The sequence below is a fragment of the Scyliorhinus torazame genome, chromosome 4 (assembly GCF_047496885.1).
Source record: "Scyliorhinus torazame isolate Kashiwa2021f chromosome 4, sScyTor2.1, whole genome shotgun sequence".
NCBI lineage: Eukaryota > Metazoa > Chordata > Chondrichthyes > Carcharhiniformes > Scyliorhinidae > Scyliorhinus > Scyliorhinus torazame.
In genome coordinates this window covers 59,329,289-59,347,818 of record NC_092710.1, presented here as the reverse complement: position 1 = coordinate 59,347,818, position 18,530 = coordinate 59,329,289, and the positions used below count along the sequence as shown (strand labels likewise).

The following is an 18,530-nucleotide window of genomic DNA, read 5'->3' as shown; positions in this document are numbered from 1 at the left end:
GTGTCCCTCTCTCTCTCGCAGTGTCCCTCTCTCTCTCGCTGTCTCCCCGTCTCTCTCGCTGTGTCTCTCTCTCTCTCGCTGTGTCCCTCTCTCTATCGCTGTGTCCCTCTCTCTCTCGCTGTGTCCCTCTCTCTCTCGCTGTGTCCCTCTCTCTCATGCTGTGTCCCTCTCTGTGCGTCCCTCGCTCTCTGTGCGTCCCTCGCTCTCTGTGCGTACCTCGCTCTCTTTGCGTCCCTCGCTCTCTGTGAGTCACTCGCTCTCTCTGTCCCTTGCGCTCTGTGTCCCTCGCTCTCGCTGTGTCCCTCGCTCTCTGTGCGTCCCTCGCTCTCTCTGTCCATCGCGCTCTGTGTCCCTCGCTCTCGCTGTGTCCCTCGCTCTCGCTGTGTCCCTCGCTCTCGCTGTGTCCCTCGCTCTCTGTGCGTCCCTCGCTCTCTCTGTCCCTCGCGCTCTGTGTCCCTCGCTCTCTCCGTCCCTCGCTCTCGCTGTGTCCCTCGCTCTCTCTGTCCCTCGCTCTCTCTGTCCCTCGCTCTCACTGTCCCTCGCTCTCACTGACCCTCGCTCTCTCTGTCCCCCGCTCTCTCTGTCCCTCGCTCGCTGTGTCCCTCGCTCTCTTTGCGTCCCTCGCTCTCTGTGCGTCCCTCGCTCTCTGTGCGTCCCTCGCTCTCTGTGTCCCTCGCTCTCTGTGTCCCTCGCTCTCTGTGTCCCTCGCTCTCTGTGTCCCTCGCTCTCTGTGTCCCTCGCTCTCGCTGTGTTCCTCGCTCTCGCTGTGTTCCTCGCTCTCGCTGTGTCCCTCGCTCTCGCTGTGTCCCTCGCTCTCGCCGTGTCCCTCGATCTCCGTGTCCCTCGCTCTCGATGTGTCCGTCGCTCTCGATGTGTCCCTCGCTCTCGATGTGTCCCTCGCTCTCTGGCTCTCTCGCTGCGTCCCTCTCTCTCTCGCTGCGCCCCTCTCTCGCTGTGTCCCTCTCTCTCTCGCTGTGTCCCTCTCTCTCTCGCTGTGTCCCTCTCTCTCTCGCTGTGACCCTCTCTCTCTCGCTGTGTCCCTCTCTCTCGCGCTGTGACCCTCTCTCTCTCGCTGTGTCCCTCTCTCGCTGTGTCCCTCTCTCTCTCGCTGTGTTCCTCTCTCTCGCTATGCCCCTCTCTCTCTCGCTGTGTCCCTCTCTCTCTCGCTGTGTCCCTCTCTCTCTCGCTGTCTCCCCGTCTCTCTCGCTGTGTCCCTCTCTCTCTCGCTGTGTCCCTCTCTCTCTCGCTGTGTCCCTCTCTCTCTCGCTGTGTCCCTCTCTCATGCTGTGTCCCTTACTCTCTGTGCGTCCCTCGCTCTCTCTGTCCCTCGTGCTCTGTGTCCCTCGCTCTATCTGTGTCCCTCGCTCTATCTGTGTCCCTCGCTCTCGCTGTGTCCCTCGCTCTCTCTGTCCCTCGCTCTCTCTGTCCCTCGCTCTCTCTGTCCCTCGCTCTCTCTGTCCCTCGCTCTCGCTGTGTCCCTCGCTCTCTTTGCGTCCCTCGCTCTCTGTGCGTCCCTCGCTCTCTCTGTCCCTCGCTCTCGCTCTGTCCCTCGCTCTTGCTGTGTCCCTCGCTCTCGCTTTGTCCCTCGCTCTCTCTGTCACTCGCTCTCTCTGTCCCTCGCTCTCTCTGTCCCTCGATCTCGCTGTGTCCCTCGCTCTCGCTTTGTCCCTCGCTCTCGCTGTGTCCCTCGCTCCCTCTGTATCCCTCGCTCTCGCTGTGTCCCTCGCTCTCACTATGCCCCTCGCTCTCGCTGTGCCCCTCGCTCTCGCTGAGTCTCTCGCTGTGTCCCTCGCTCTCGCTGTGTCCCTCGATCTCCGTGTCCCTCGATCTCGCAGTGTCCCTCGCTCTCGCTGTGTCCCTCGCTCTCGCCGTGTCCCTCGCTCTCGCTGTGTCCCTCGCTCTCGCTGTGTCCCTCGCTCTCGCTGTCCCTCGCTCTCTGTGTCCCTTGCGCTCTCTGTGTCCCTCGCTCTGTGTCCCTCGCTCTCTGTGTCCCTCGCTCTCTGTGTCCCTCGCTCTCTGTGTCCCTCGCTCTCTGTGTCCCTCGCTCTCGCTGTGTTCCTCGCTCTCGCTTGTCATGATATTCAAACACACACATCATGATGGACACACTAACAGGCAAATCAGAGTACACAACACCACAACCAATCACAGACAAGAACACCAACCACATAAAAAGCACGAGCACGACACCTGGAGGTCAGTAGGTCTGGGGAGAAGGAAGCATGAAAGAGCTGTTGAAACACCACAAGCAGGGAGCCCCCCACGTGCAGAGTGCAAAGACCAAGTTGTAAATAGTGAGTTTAAATAAACAAGTGTTGTACCATATGCAACTGTGTTGGCTCTTCTGTGTGTTAGAACACCCAACACCACATGGTACAGGAGTGGATCGATACCTGCCTACCAACCTGCCATTCTGGACATGGACCACACCGGCAAACCGCAGCCGATGCAAGTCACGGGGAACCTAGGCACCAACTGGAAGCTCTACAGGCAGCGATTTGACCTGTACATCCGTGCCACCGAAAAACAGAATGTCTCGGATGATTCGAAGATTGCAATGCTCCTCTTCTACGCAGGCCCCCACCCAAATGATGTCTTTAATTCACTGGTGTTCGAGGAAGGCGAAAACCAGGCCAAATATGACACGGTCATCCTCAAAATGGACCAGCACTTTCAAACTGAAGTAAACGAAACTTTCGAAAGATACATCTTTCAGCAACGCCTGCAAGGTAAGGAGGAGCTTTTTCAACCCTTTTTGACGCACCTCCGGATTCTAGCGCAGTCCTGCGGTTACGGCACCACCACAGAGTCCATGATCAGGGACCAGATTGTTTTTGGCGTTGCCTCCAGTGGCCTACGCCAGCAGCTTCTTAAAATAAAGAGCCTCACCTTAGCGTCTGCTGTGGAAGCCTGTGTCCTCCATGAAAATGCGACCTGCCGTTTTGCCCGATTTCAGGCGTCCGAGTTGGCACGGAGGGGGTCCCCAGCCGTCGAATCGGCAAGCCAGGCCGCCCACGACGTCGAACGCATCCAGGCCGTCGATTTCTTCCCGCCCCACGGCCCGGACGACAGCGGCCGCTTCCCGCGCTTTTCGCGGTCTCCCGCGCAGGTGCGCGCCAAGAATAACGGCCACAACGAGGGACGCACTGCGCAGGCGCGCCCACCGCAAGATCGCACTGCGCATGCGCAGTGGCGCAACGAACGCCGTGACGTCATGACGTGCAGCAAGTGTGGAGGTCTACACTTAAAAGGGCAATGTCCTGCAAAATACCAACAGTGCAACAGATGTGCCATGATAGGCCACTACGCAGCCCGCTGTCGTGCGGCTCAACCCATGGATCCGGCGCATTCTCGACAACCTCGCACACGAGTCAGGACCGTCCAGCCCACGCATCAAGACTTCCAGTTAAGTGATGCAGATGACCAGGATGACTTCAGAGTTGCCGTCATTGATGTCAACAAGGTCAATGCCATCAATCCAGACGATGAGTGGTGTGCCACCCTGACGGTCAACCGATCGCGCGTCGCCTTCCGTCTGGACACCGGCGCATCCGCCAACCTGATTGCTTACTCTGCAGTCCAGGCCATGAAGGTCAAACCACTCATCACACCATCCCGGCTTAAGATGGTTGACTATAACGGGAACGTTATCCCGTCCGTAGGATCTTGCCAGCTACAGGTGACTCACAAGAGGTACACGGCCACACTCCCCTTCGAAGTTGTGGGCTCATCAAAGGACTCGTTACTGGGCGCACAAGCGTGTAAGGTCCTTCACCTGGTACAGCGCATCATGTCTCTCTCTCCAGATGAGATATCCGACTTCCCGGATGCTGAGTTCCACGCGAATCTCCATTCCCTCCTCGCTCACAACCAGGAGGTTTTTGAAGGCATGGGGACATTGCCACACACGTACAAGATTCGACTCAGACCGGACGCCATCCCTGTCGTTCACGCACCTCGCAGGGTTCCTGCGCCTCTCAAAGACCGCCTCAAGGCACAACTGCAGATTCTTCAGGACCAAGGGGTCCTATCCAAGGTCACGGAGCCCACGCCATGGGTCAGCTCCATGGTCTGTGTAAAGAAGCCCTCTGGCGAGCTCCGTATATGTATAGATCCAAAAGATCTGAACAACAACATCATGCGGGAACACTATCCCATCCCAAAACGAGAAGACCTCACCAGCGAGATGGCGCGAGCCAACATATTCACTAAATTGGATGCGTCCAAAGGATTCTGGCAGATCCAACTGGACCCGGCCAGCCGAAGACTATGCACATTCAACACCCCTTTTGGCAGATTCTGCTACAACCGGATGCCATTCGGCATCATTTCGGCATCTGAAGTATTCCACCGCATTATGGAGCAGATGATGGAAGGCATCGAAGGGGTACGTGTATATGTGGACGATATCATCATTTGGTCCACCACTCCGCAGGAACACATGCATCGTCTTCGACGTGTCTTCACCCGCATACGGCAGAATGGCCTGCGTCTCAACCGTGCGAAGTGTGCTTTCGGCCAGACGGAGCTGAAATTCCTCGGGGACCACATCTCAAGGTCCGGGGTCCGTCCCGATGCAGACAAGGTTAGCGCCATCACAGCCATGCCACGACCGGCTGACAAGAAGGCTGTCTTAAGATTCCTGGGCATGGTCAACTTCCTTGGGAAGTTCATTCCCAACCTGGCTTCTCATACAACAAACATGCGCCATCTCGTAAAAAAATCGACGGAATTCAACTGGCACCAGTCGCATCAGCAGGAATGGGAGGAGCTCAAGCACAAACTGGTCACGGCACCAGTGCTGGCCTTCTTTGACGCGACTCGCCCTACAAAGATCTCAACAGACGCCAGCCAATCTGGTATTGGAGCGGTACTCCTGCAAAAAGACAGCACGTCATCATGGGCCCCGGTTGCGTATGCCTCACGAGCCATGACCCCTACCGAACAGCGCTACGCGCAAATCGAAAAAGAATGCCTGGGCTTGTTAACTGGACTGGACAAGTTCCACGACTATGTGTATGGCCTGCCACGATTCACGGTCGAAACTGACCACCGCCCCCTGGTCAACATCATTAACAAAGACCTGAACGACATGACTCCTCGCCTCCAGCGCATCTTACTCAAACTCAGGAGGTACGATTTTGAACTGATCTACACTCCGGGGAAGGAACTCATAGTGGCGGACACTCTTTCCCGAGCAGTGAGCACACCACCAGATGCGGAGGGGTTCGTGCGTCAAATTGAGGCACACGTGACTCTGACAGCAGCAAATATGCCAGCTGATGATCCTTGTCTGGCCCACATACGCGCAGAGACGGCGACTGACCCTCTGCTGCAGCGAGTGATGCGCCACATGACGGAAGGGTGGCTAAAAGGGCAGTGCCCCCAGTTTTACAATGTGCGAGATGATCTCACCAATATAGACGGGGTCCTTATGAAATCGCATAGGATCGTCATTCCACACAGTGTGCGCCAGATGATTCTTCGTCAACTACACGAAGGCCACTTGGGTGTCGAAAAATGCAGACGAAGGGCCCGGGCGGCGGTATATTGGCCGGGTATTAATGAAGACATAGCCAACATGGTGCTCAACTGCACAACCTGTCAGAGGTTTCAGCCGGCGCAACCTCCGGAAACACTTCTACCACACGAGATGGTGACGTCCCCCTGGGCGAAGGTGGGTGTTGACCTATTTCACGCGCTCGGCAGAGATTACATTGTTATTATAGACTACTTCTCAAACTACCCGGAAGTCATGCCTCTCCATGATCTGACGTCGTCCGCAGTCATTGGGGCCTGCAAGGAAACGTTTGCTCGCCATGGCATTCCAAGGACTGTCATGTCAGACAATGGACCTTGTTTTGCCAGCCGTGAATGGTCGTCCTTTGCCGCAGCATATGGTTTCACTCATGTGACATCCAGCCCTCTGCATCCACAATCGAACGGGAAGGCTGAAAAGGGTGTCCACATCGCAAAGCGGCTCCTGTGCAAGGCGGCTGATGCCGGATCGGACTTTAACCTTGCCTTGCTGGCCTATCGATCGGCCCCGTTATCCACGGGCCTCTCGCCAGCGCAGCTACTAATGGGTCGCTCCCTCAGGACGACGGTACCTTCCGTCCTGGCACCGACAACAGACCATGAGGCGGTTCTTCGGGACATGCAACTGCAGCGTGATCGCCAGAAAGGTCGGTACGACACACGAGCGACGGACCTGCCCCCCCTGTCCTCCGGAGACAAAGTACGCGTCCATCAACCGTATGGTGGCTGGTCAGCACCGGCCGAAGTCCTCCGACAAGTGGCTCCCCGCTCGTTCCTGGTTCGCATGCCGGATGGTTCCGTGCGTCGCCGCAATCGGCGCGCCCTTCGCCGACTTCCACGTTCACAGCCACACAACACGCCAGATCCTCAACAGGCTTCCGAGGATGACTTTGTGGAGCTGCCGCACATCACGCCCTTTCCATCGCCACCCATGGCCATGCCTGCACAGCAGCCGGTGGTTCTTGATCCACCCTTAAGGCGGTCAACCCGAATTCGTCGCAAACCCATTAGAATGGACTTATAATACAGTTCATATGTTTAATAAGTTGGACAATTTTACATGATAACCTGTTGTTGTTTATCGTTCCAGATGTCGTCTGACTGGACAACTGTTCAAAATTTTTTTTCTTCGTCTCTCGTTCGCATTTCTGTTATGTTATGGTACAACTGGATTCATGTGACGCACTCGACATCGCCCCATGTACATAGTTCCGTCATAGACACATGCTGCACACGACACACACACACTCTTAGATGCACTCACGTCACGATCATATTTATTACCACGTAGGCACATATCTTTGTAAAAAGGGGGGATGTCATGATATTCAAACACACACATCATGATGGACACACTAACAGGCAAATCAGAGTACACAACACCACAACCAATCACAGACAAGAACACCAACCACATAAAAAGCACGAGCACGACACCTGGAGGTCAGTAGGTCTGGGGAGAAGGAAGCATGAAAGAGCTGTTGAAACACCACAAGCAGGGAGCCCCCCACGTGCAGAGTGCAAAGACCAAGTTGTAAATAGTGAGTTTAAATAAACAAGTGTTGTACCATATGCAACTGTGTTGGCTCTTCTGTGTGTTAGAACACCCAACACCACATCGCTGTGTTCCTCGCTCTCGCTGTGTCCCTCGCTCTCGCTGTGTCCTTCGCTCTCGCCGTGTCCCTCGAGCTCCGTGTCCCTCGCTCTCGATGTGTCCCTCGCTCTCGATGTGTCCCTCGCTCTCGATGTATCCCTCGCTCTCTGGCTCTTTCGCTGCGTCCCTCTCTCTCTCGCTGCGTCCCTCTCTCTCTCGCTGCGTCCCTCTATCTTTCGCTGCGTCCCTCTCTCTCTCGCTGTGTCCCTCTCTCTCTCGCAGTGTCCCTCTCTCTCTCGCTGTCTCCCCGTCTCTCTCGCTGTGTCTCTCTCTCTCTCGCTGTGTCCCTCTCTCTCTCGCTGTGTCCCTCTCTCTCATGCTGTGTCCCTCTCTCTCTCTCTGTGCGTCCCTCGCCCTCTGTGTCCGTCTCTCTCTAGCTCGCTTGCTGCGTCCCTCTCTCTCTCTCTGTCCCACTCTCTCTCACTGTGTCCCTCGCTCTCTGTGTCCCTCGCTCTCTGTGTCCCTCTCTCTGTGTCCCTCTCTCTGTATCCCTCTCTCTGTGTCCCTCTCTCTGTGTCCCTCGCTCTGTGACCCTCGCTCTGTGTCCCTCGCTCTCTGTGTCCCTCGCTCTCTGTGTCCCTCGCTCTGTGTCCCTCTCTCTGTGTCCCTCTCTGTGTCCCTCGCTCTGTGTGTCCCTCGCTCTGTGTGTCCCTCGCTCTGTGTGTCCCTCGCTCTGTGTGTCCCTCGCTCTGTGTGTCCCTCTCTCTGTGTGTCCCTCACTCTGTGTCCGTCGCTCTCTGTGTCCCTCGCTCTCTGCGTCCCTCGCTCTGCGTCCCTCGTGCTCTGCGTCCCTCGTGCTCTGCGTCCCTCGCGCTCTGCGTCCCTCGCTCTCTCTGTGCCCCCGCTCTCGCTGCGTCCCTCGCTCTCTCTGTGTCCCTCGCTCTCTCTGTGTCCCTCGCTCTCTCTGTGTCCCTCGCTCTCTCTGTGTCCCTCGCTCTCTCTGTGTCCTCGCTCTCTCTGTGTCCCTCGCTCTCTCTATGACCCTCGCTCTCTCTGTGTCCCTCGCTCTCTCTGTGTCCTCGCTCTCTCTGTGTCCCTCGTTCTCTCTGTGTCCCTCGCTCTCTCTGTGTCCCTCGCTCTCTCTGTGTCCCTCGCTCTCTCTGTGTCCCTCGCTCTCTCTGTGTCCCTCGCACTCTCTGTGTCCCTCGCTCTCTCTGTGTCCCTCGCTCTCTCTGTGTCCCTCGCACTCTGTGTCCCTCGCTCTCTCTGTGTCCCTCGCTCTCTCTGTGTCCCTCGCTCTCTCTGTGTCCCTCGCACTCTCTGTGTCCCTCGCTCTCTCTGTGTCCCTCGCTCTCTCTGTGTCCCTCGCTCTCGCCCTGTCCCTCGCTCTCGCCGTGTCCCTCGATCTCCGTGTCCCTCGCTCTCGATGTGTTCCTCGCTCTCGATGTGTCCCTCGCTCTCTGGCTCTCTCGCTGAGTCCCTCTCTCTCTCTCGCTGCGTCCCTCGCTCTGCGCGCCTCCCTCGCTCTGTGCACCTCCCTCACTCTGTGAGTGAATGTGTAAAGCAGTGAATGAGTGTGTCATAGAGTAAGTGTAAGAGTGAGAACGAGTGTGTGTGAGTGTAAGAGTGAGAGTGAGTGAGTACGAGTGAGTGTGTGAACAGTGTGTTTGTATAAGAGTGACTGAGTGTGTAAGACTGAGCGTGTGAGTGAATGTGAATGAGTGTGAGTCTGTGGGAGTGAGTGTGGGAGTGTGTATGTGAGTGTGAGTGATTGCAAGTGTGGGTGAGTGTGCAACAGTGAGTGAGTTAATGTGTAAAAGTGAGTGAGTGTGTGTGTAAGAGTGTGTGCGTATGTAAGAATGTGTGAGTAATAGTGAGTGTGAGTGAGGGTGTGAGTATGTAAGAGTGAGTGTGAGTGTGTCAGATCATGTGTGTGAGTCAGTGTGTAAGAATGAGTGAGTGTTTGTGTAAGTGTGAGTGTAAGAGGAGTGTGTAAGCGTGAGTGAGTGAGTAATTGTGTGTAAATGAGTGTGTCTGTCTGAGAGAGAGTGATTGAGCGTGTAAGAGTGAGTTAGTGTGTGAATGTGTAAGAGTGAGTGAGCGTGTGAGTGTATGAGTGAGGAAGTGAGTGCCTGAGTATGTGTGAGTGAGTGTGAGTGAGAGAGTGTGTAAGAGTGAGTGAGTGTGAGTGAGAGAGTGTGTAAGAGCGAGTGAGTAATTGTGTGTAAGTTAGTGTGAATGAGTGAGTGTGTGTGAATGTGTAAGAGTGAGTGTGTGTGAATGTGTAAGAGTGAGTGAGCGTGTGAGTGTATGAGTGAGGATGTGAGTGTCTGAGTATGTGTGAGTGAGTGTGAGTGAGAGAGTGTGTAAGAGTGAGTGAGTGTGAGTGAGAGAGTGTGTAAGAGTGAGTGAGTGTATAATTGTGTATAAGTGAGTGTGAATGAGTGAGTCAGTCTGTGTGTGAGTGAGAGTGAGTGAATTCAAACTGAATTCAAATGACCTCCTGCGAATTTAATTTCACCCTCCATATTTATGTCTTGGCCTAAAACACAGGCTTCATTCCAGAATTAAACCCGCTTCAAGTTAAGGGACTTTAATTCTGGGCAATCGAGATTACTTTACAGTCAATGGATTCATTTTAAAAGTGACCACACTATCGTTAATTTTGTGAATTCTGCAGGCAACCTGGGCACAGGGAGAGCCCAACAAATGATGACCACTTTCAAAATTGAGTTCAGAGTTTCTGATCTGAGATTTCTCTCTCTCTCTACCAGATTGCAGAGTGAGTATGTGTTAGCGTGTGGGAGTGAGTGTGTCAGAGTGACAGTGTGTAAGAGTCTGTGTGAGAGTCAGTGAGTGTGTGAGAGTCAGTGAGTGTGAGAGTCAGTGTGTGAGAGTCAGTGAGTGTGTGAGAGTCAGTGAGTGTGTCAGAGTCAGTGAGTGTGTAAGAATGAGTTAAATCTAACCCCTCGATTAGATTGCACATTGTATCGCACTGCAGTGTATCTGTAAACGGCGAGTGTGTGTAAGGGTGAGTGTGTCTAAGAGTGAGCGAGTCAGTGTGTGAGTATGTCAATGTGAGTGACTGTGTAAGTGAGTTTGAGTGTGTGAGCGAGTTAGTGTGTAAGAATGAGTGAGTAGGTGAGTGAGTGTGCAAGTGTGTGTGCAAGAGTGGGTGTGAGTGATTTTGTAAGAGTGAGTGAGTGTGTGAGGGAGTGTGAGTGCGAGTGTAGGAGTGTGTGTGAGTGAATGTATAAGAATAAGTGTGCACATGAGTGAGTGTGTAAGAGGGCGAGTGTGTGTGTGATTGAATGTGTAAGAGTGAGTGCAGGAGTGTGAGTGAGTGTGCGAGTGAGTGTTTAAGTGTGAGAGTGAGTGTGTAGGAATAAGTGAGTTTCAGTGTGTAAATGAGTGTGTATGAGTGAGTAACTGTATAATAGTGAGCGAGTGTGAGTCAGGGTCAGTTAGTTAGTAAGTGAGTGAGAGTGTGTTAGTGAGTGATTGTGTAAGAGTGTGAATGAGTGATTAAGTCTGTGTGAGTGTAAGAGTGAGTGTGGAAGAGTAAGTGATTTAGTGTGTGGTTGAGTATGTGAGTGGGTAAGAGAGTGAGTTTGTAAGAGGGAGACGGTGTGCATGAATGAGTGTGTGCCATTGAGTGTGTGATTGAGTGAGCATGAGGTAGTGAGTGTTCGAGTTAGTGCATGAGTGTGAGTGAATGAGTTAGTGAGTGTGTGTAAGGATGTGTGTGTGTGTGACAGAGTCAGTGTGTAATTGAGTGAGTGTAAGAGTGAGATTTAGTGAGTACGAGTGTGTGAGTGAGTATGTGTGTCCAAAAGTGAGAGTAGGTGAGTGTAAGAGTGAGAGTGAATGTGTGAAAATGTGTGCGTAAGAGTGAGTATAAGAGTGACTGAGTGTGGAAGTGTGTAAGAGTGAGTGTGAATGATAGTGAGTATGTGTTAGTGTGAGTGTGTGTGGAAGAGTGAGTTTGAATCAGTGAGTGAGCCTGAGTGAGTGTGTAAGAGTGAGCGAGTTAGTGTGTGAGTGGGCATGTAAGTGTGAGTAACTGAATGTGTAAGTGAGTGAGTGAATATCTGAGAGTGAGGGTGTGTTAGCGTATGGGAGTGAGTGTGTCAGAGTGAGTGAATGAGTGTGTGAGTGACAGTGCATGTGAGTGAGTGTGAAGGTGAGTAAGAGTATGTAAGAGTGAGTGTGTGTGAGCGAATGTATAAGAGTGAGTGTTTAAGAGTGAGTGTGGAAGAGTGTGAGTGAGTGGGAGACTGAGGGAGTGTAGGAATGAGTGAGTGCCTGTGTACGAGTGAGTTTCTGTGTACAGGTGAGTGTGTAAGAGTGAATGAGGGTGTGTAAGTGTGAGTGAGTGTGTGTGAGTGAGTGATTGTGTAAGAGTGAGTGAGTGCGTAAGAGTATATTTGTAAGAGTGTGAGTGAGTGTGTATGAATGAGTTAAATCTAACCCCTCGATTAGATTCCAGTCTGTAACTCACTCCCGGGTATCTGTTATTCTATATATAAACCACCCTGAACACCTCGATTAGATTCCAGTCTGTAACTCACTCCCGGGTATCTGTTATTCTATATATAAACTATCCTGAACCCCTCGATTAGATTCCAGTCTGTAACTCACTCCCGGGTATCTGTTATTCTATATATAAACCATCCTGAACCCCTCGATTAGATTCCAGTCTGTAACTCACTCCCGGGTATCTGTTATTCTGTATATAAACCATCCTGTACCCCTCAATTAGATTCCAGTCTGTAACTCACTCCCGGGTATCTGTTATTCTATATATAAACCATCCTGAACCCCTCGATTAGATTCCAGTCTGTAACTCACTCCCGGGTATCTGTTATTCTATATATAAACTATCCTGAACCCCTCGATTAGATTCCAGTCTGTAACTCACTCCCGGGTATCTGTTATTCTATATATAAACTATCCTGAACCCCTCGATTAGATTCCAGTCTGTAACTCACTCCCGGGTATCTGTTATTCTATATATAAACTACCCTGAACCCCTCGATTAGATTCCAGTCTGTAACTCACTCTTGGTATCTGTTATTCTATATATAAACCATCCTGAACCCCTCGATTAGATTCCAGTCTGTAACTCACTCCCGGGTATCTGTTATTCTATATATAAACCATCCTGAACCCCTCGATTAGATTCCAGTCTGTAACTCACTCCCGGGTATCTGTTATTCTATATATAAACCATCCTGAACCCCTCGATTAGATTCCAGTCTGTAACTCAGTCCTGGGTATCTGTTATTCCATATATAAACTATTGTGAACCCCTCGATTAGATTCCAGTCTGTAACTCACTCCCGGGTATCTGTTATTCTATATATAAACCACTCTGAACCCCTCGATTAGATTCCAGTCTGTAACTCACTCCCGGGTATCTGTTATTCTATATATAAACCATCCTGAACCCCTCGATTAGATTCCAGTCTGTAACTCACTCCCGGGTATCTGTTATTCTATATATAAACCATCCTGAACCCCTCGATTAGATTCCAGTCTGTAACTCACTCCCGGGTATCTGTTATTCTATATATAAACCATCCTGAACCCCTCGATTAGATTCCAGTCTGTAACTCACTCCTGGGTATCTGTTATTCTATATATAAACCATCCTGAACCCCTCGATTAGATTCCAGTCTGTAACTCACTCCTGGGTATCTCTTATTCTGTATATAATCTATCCCGAAGCCCTCCATTAGATTGCAGTCTATAATTCATTCCCAGATATAACTTAATCTGTGTATTCACCAACGATATGCCGGACTGAGATGAGGAGGAATTTTGCCACTCAGATGGTGGTGAATCCTGGGAATTCTCTATCCCAGAGGGATGTGGAGACTCCGCCATTGAGCCGGCTCTAGACTGCAATTGATGGGTCAGTAAGAGGCACGGGGATAGGGCAGGAACACGGGGTTGAAATGGAAGAAGCTCCATGATCATATTGACTGGTGGAGCGAGCTGGAAGGGCTGAATGGTTCAGGCCTGCTCCTCTTCCTTGTGGTCTGTTATTGCTAATTATTTCTATGTTTATCTATTTAAGATTATCCGGAAAAGTGGGATGCGAATGAATTCTGCATCGTTTTTGATTTGGATATTGGAATAATCATCATTTGGGGTAAGTTCTGTTATGTTGATAATTCCCTATCTTCTTTAAAAATAAAACCCTTCCTTTGGAAACATTGCCTCATTCCCTCTACTTGCTGTAAATATCCTGGCAGCTTCTGTTGTGGAAATTGTAGAGGAACATTTATTCCATTTGTAACCCCACGCTCTACCTGTCCTGGGAGTGTTTGATAGGGACAGTGTAGAGGGAGCTTTACTCTGTATCTAACCCCGTGCTGTACCTGTCCTGGGAGTGTTTGCTGGGGACAGTGTAGAGGGAGCTTTACTCTGTATCTAACCCCGTGCCGTACCTGTCCTGGGAGTGTTTGATGGGGACAGTGTAGAGGGAGCTTTACTCTGTATCTAACCCCGTGCTGTACCTGTCCTGGGAGTGTTTGATGGGGACAGTGTAGAGGGAGCTTTACTCTGTATCTAACTCCTTATTCATGGGTCACTAAACGCTAGCGTGTGGGTCCATTAAGCAATCAGGAAGGCCAATGGTACGTTAACTTTCATCGCTCGGGGTTATTAGTACAGGGTTTAAGATGACTTGCTGCAATTGTACAGAGCCTTGGTCACAACACACCTGGACCATTGTGTAGAGTTTTGTTCTCCATATCTAAGGAAGGATATACTTGCTGTAGAAGGAGTGTAATGGAGATTCACCAGACGAATCCCTGGGATGGTGAAGTTGTCTGATGAGGAGAGATTGAGGAAAATGTACCTGTGTTCCCGAGAGTGCCGAAAAATGAGAGGTGATCTTGAAACATACACAATTCACACGGGGCATCACAAGATAGATGTCGGTTGGATGATCTCCGACTGGTGAGATTAGAACCGGGGGAGGGGGCACAGTCTCAAACCATAAGACCATAAACATAGAAGCAGAATTAGGCCACTCGGCCCATCGAGTCTGCTCCACCATTTAATCATGGCTGATATGCCAGAATTAGGGCAGCACGGTAGCCTTGTGGATAGCACAAATGCTTCACAGCTCCAGGGTCCCAGGTTCGATTCCGGCTTGGGTCACTGTCTGTGCGGAGTCTGCACATCCTCCCGTGTGTGCGTGGGTTTCCTCCGGGTGCTCCGGTTTCCTCCCACAGTCCAAAGATGTGCAGGTTAGGTGGATTGGCCATGATAAATTGCCCTTAGTGTTCAAAATTGCCCTTGGTGTTGGGTGGGGTTACTGGGTTATGGGGATAGGGTGGAGGTGTTGACCTTGGGTGTAGTGCTCTTTCCAGGAGCCGGTGCAGACTCGATGGGTCGGGTGGCCTCCTTCTGCACTGTAAATTCTATGAAATATTTTTCTAATTCCCATTCTCCTGTCTTCTCTCCATAACCCCATATCCCCTTATTGATCAAGAACCTATCTATCTCTGTCTTAGAGATACTCAGTGATTTGGCCTCCACACCCTTCTGCAGCAAAGAGTTCCACAGATTCACCATCCTCTGGCTGAAGAAATTCCAACTCATCTCTGTTTTAAAGGATCGTCCCTTTACTCTGAGATGGTGTCCTCTGCTTCTAGTTTTTCCTACTAGTGGAAACATCCTCTCCATGTCCACTCTATCCAGGCCTCGCAGTATCCTGTAAGTTTCAATAAGATCCCCCCCTCATCCTTCTAAACTCCAACGAGTACAGACCCAGTGTCCTCAACCATTCCTCATACGACAAGTTCTTCATTCCAGGGATCATTCTTGTGAACCTCCTCTGGACCCTTTCCAAGGCCAGCACATCCTTCCTTAGATACCGGGCCCAAAACTGCTCACAATACTCCAAATGGGGTCTGACCAGAGCCTTATACAGCCTCAGAAGTACATCCCCAGTCTTGTATTGTCGCCCTCTTGACGCGAATGCTCAGAATCAGGAGTGGACCATTGCAGACTGAGATGAGGGGGAATTTCTTAATTCAGAGGGTGGAGAATCTTTGGAATTCTCTGATCCAGAGGGTTGTGGAAGCTCAATCGTTGAGCATGTTCCAGACACAACTCGACTGTGTATAATAAAATAGGAATGTGTGTGTGAGTGTGCGTGCGTCTGTGCGTGCCAGGATCTGTTTGAATGGTGGAGCAGACTCGATGGGCCAAATCGCCTACACCTGCTCATATTTTCCTTTGAGACTTAAATGCGTACACAGACACAAGTTCACAGATACACACACATGCGCGTGCACACACTGACTGATACATACATGGCAACAGATACATACACACACACACACATGCGTGCATAGACACATATATATTAGCCATTTAAGACAATTTGATAGAATGCTACACATCCTAGTTTGCCGATGACACCAAACATTAGACAGCGTTGTAACCAGCACAGCTGGAAACATCAAATTGCAGGGAAATATTATCGTTTTGGCAGTAGACTGAACTGTGGACGTGTTTCTGTGTCGGGAAATGTAAGATGATGTATTTTAGACTTAAAAAGAATAGAACCGTGATCTTTATAAATGATGAGAAGACAGAAACAGTGGAAGTTTAAACTGGACAGATATTTCACAGCTGGATTCACACAATACAGACAGCAATGTGTCGTAGATTTTGGAAGTGCCACAAATGTTGTCCAGTGCAGTGCGAGGCGTACCTCAATGTTTCAGTCTTACTGAGAAACTGTCAGCCCACAGGACAACATTTCTGTATAATAGGATTGAAGCACAAGTTCAAATAGTTTTGTTTCAAAGTTTAAAATAACCTGTCATTTTTCTGTGCAGCTTTTGGAATCTGTCAGTGGAATTTAGGTGAAAGAGGCAAGTGTTAACAAGAGTATTGGGAACTGATTAGAAGTTTTGATGGAGATAATCCTGCATTATGGAAATGTGTGAGGTCTACTTAGGGTTGGGGAATGGATTGATGATCAAAGCATGTCGTTTTTTGTTATCTTCATCAGACTGACAGCCTTGAAGATTCACAACTTCCATGTGCTGAGAGAAAGGATTGATTAACCAAGGCCTATTATTCAAATACTTCAGACAAGTGACAAAACAACAGTAACAGAGAATATACAAACAGAGACAAGCAGACACCTGTAATCGGAGCTTAAACTTCATGTTTAAATGTGAAGGGCTGAAATAAACAGGAGTCCACCCTGGGATTCGTTGCAATTTGAGTTCTGTTTTTCCAAAAAATAAAAATAACTATCTGCAATGAAAAATTCCTTGGACAGGACAGAGGGATTTTGACTCTGTATTTAAGCCCAGACAGTATTTGGGTTGTGAGTGTTTGATGGACAGTATAGAAGAAGCTTCACTCTGAAACACTGGAATTTAGTTTAAGGGGTGATTTAATCACATGCTTCAGACTAATAATTGATATTGTACGTCTCGTGTGTGTCTCAGTGTCAGCTGTGAAACATGCACAGCACAATCTCATCCTGTTTCTGTGTGTCTCTCTCTCTCTGAAATTAGCTGGTCCATTTCCTAAATAACCACTGACTAGATTTCAAAAGGGTTCCATTGCCTGTGTAGCAGTTTGTGATACCCAAAGGTTATGAAAAGTGCTTTAGAAAAGTCTGTCCGCAAGCTGTTGTGAGGATGTTCAGAGTCAGCGTGTGACTTGGGTCACACACAGGCCAGATACACCTCTCCAAGTTAAAGGTGGAGAATGGATCTCGCTCCATTTCATAGATCATCATCGAATTTGAAAAATGAAAATGAAAAAATGAAATGTAAATCACTTATCGTCACAAGTAGGCTTCAAATGAAGTTACTGTGAAAAGCCCCTAGTCGCCACATTCCGGCGCCTGTTCGGGGAGGCTGTTACAGTGCAGAAGGAGGCCATTCGGCCCATTAAGTTGCACCGGCTCTTGGAAAGAGCACCCTACCCAAGGTCAACACCTCCACCCTATCCCCATAACCCAGTAACCCCACCCAACACCAAGGGCAATTTTGAACACTAAGGGCAATTTATCATGGCCAATCCACCTAACCCGCACATCTTTGGACTGTGGGACGAAACCGGAGCACCCAGAGGAAACCCATGCAGACACGGGGAGGATGTGCAGACTCCGCACAGACAGTGACCCAAGCCGGAATCGAACCTGGGACCCTGGAGCTGTGAAGCAATTGTGCTATCCACAATGCTACCGTGCTGCCCTGAAAGATGTATTTGAAAGATGTATTGACCCAGCCTGTCTGAGTTTGTGTCTGTGTGTGAGTTTGTGTTTGTCTGTATACGTGTTTGTGTGTCTGGGGTGGGGGGGGAGTTGTTTGTGTGACTCTTTGTGCGGCACGATAGCACAGTGGGTAGCACTGTGGCTTCACAGCTCCAGGGTCCCGGGTTCGATTCCTGGCACGTTCCTGTGTCTGCGTGGGTTTCCTCCGGGAGCTCCGGTTTCCTCCCACAAGTCTGAAAGACGTGCTGTTGGGTAATTTGGGCATTCTGAATTCTCCCTCCGTGTACCCGAACAGACGGCGGAATGTGGCGACTAGGGGCTTTTCACAGTAACCTCATTGCAGTGTTAATGTAAGCCTACTTGTGACAATAAAGCTTATTATACATGGTAGTCCCACAGGCTCTTACCCTGGGTACATGGTAGTCAGCACTCCAAAAGGGTTAATTGTAGTGTCCACGGCAGTATGGTGTAATGTAGTATTAACTGGGACAAGAGCTTATAGTATAAACAGTGACTGGGTTAACTGCAGTGATCACTGGGAAAGGAGCTAATGTGTTTAAATAGAGATATGGATGAGAACGGTTATATATTACAAGATAATATTCACAATGACATTCTCTAATGCAATAATATTTCAGACATAGTGTAGAGCAGCATTTACAGCTACTGATGCTGCCAGGAAATAAATTGATCCAGGGCTTTGTATCGGATTATTAAAATAGGTTATTGATTAAGGTGGTCTAGTCGCTAAGGCAGGCTCGATCGGCTGAATGGCCCATTACTGTTCCTATGTACCTCTCCTGGGAGTGGTTGATGGGGCAGTGTAGAGGGAGCTTTACTCTGTATCTAACCCCGTGCTGTACCTGTCCTGGGAGTGTTTGATGGGGAGAGTATACAGGGAGCTTTACTCCGTATCTAACCCCGTGATGTACCTGTCCTGGGAGTGTTTTCCAGGGACAGTGTAGAGGAATCTGTGTCTAACCCCATGATGTACCTTTGCTGGTCGTGTTTGACGGAATTTCAAAATCTCAAATAAATGTCTTCTATTAGTTGCTCCATCTCTCTGTTTCTGCTTCTCTCTCTGTCTGTCTGGGAATATTGTCAAAACAAAATCCACGATCAGCAGTCAGCCAT

General features: G+C 50.3%; 1 protein-coding gene across 4 annotated transcripts in view; it reads left to right on the top strand.

Moving 5' to 3' along the window:
- The window catches only part of LOC140410247 (NACHT, LRR and PYD domains-containing protein 3-like), a 388,524-nt gene that overhangs the window by 225,896 nt on the left and 144,098 nt on the right, over positions 1-18,530 (top strand). The window contains exons 2-3 of one of the 4 annotated variants that reach the window (XR_011940592.1): positions 13,215-13,289; positions 16,173-16,575. The gene's annotated coding sequence lies outside the window, so the exon portion shown is untranslated. Of the gene's footprint in view, positions 1-9,611; positions 9,915-13,214; positions 13,290-15,996; positions 16,017-16,172; positions 16,576-18,530 lie in introns of those variants that run through there. The other 3 variants (XR_011940594.1, XM_072498211.1, XR_011940593.1) reach the window with 3 other exon arrangements.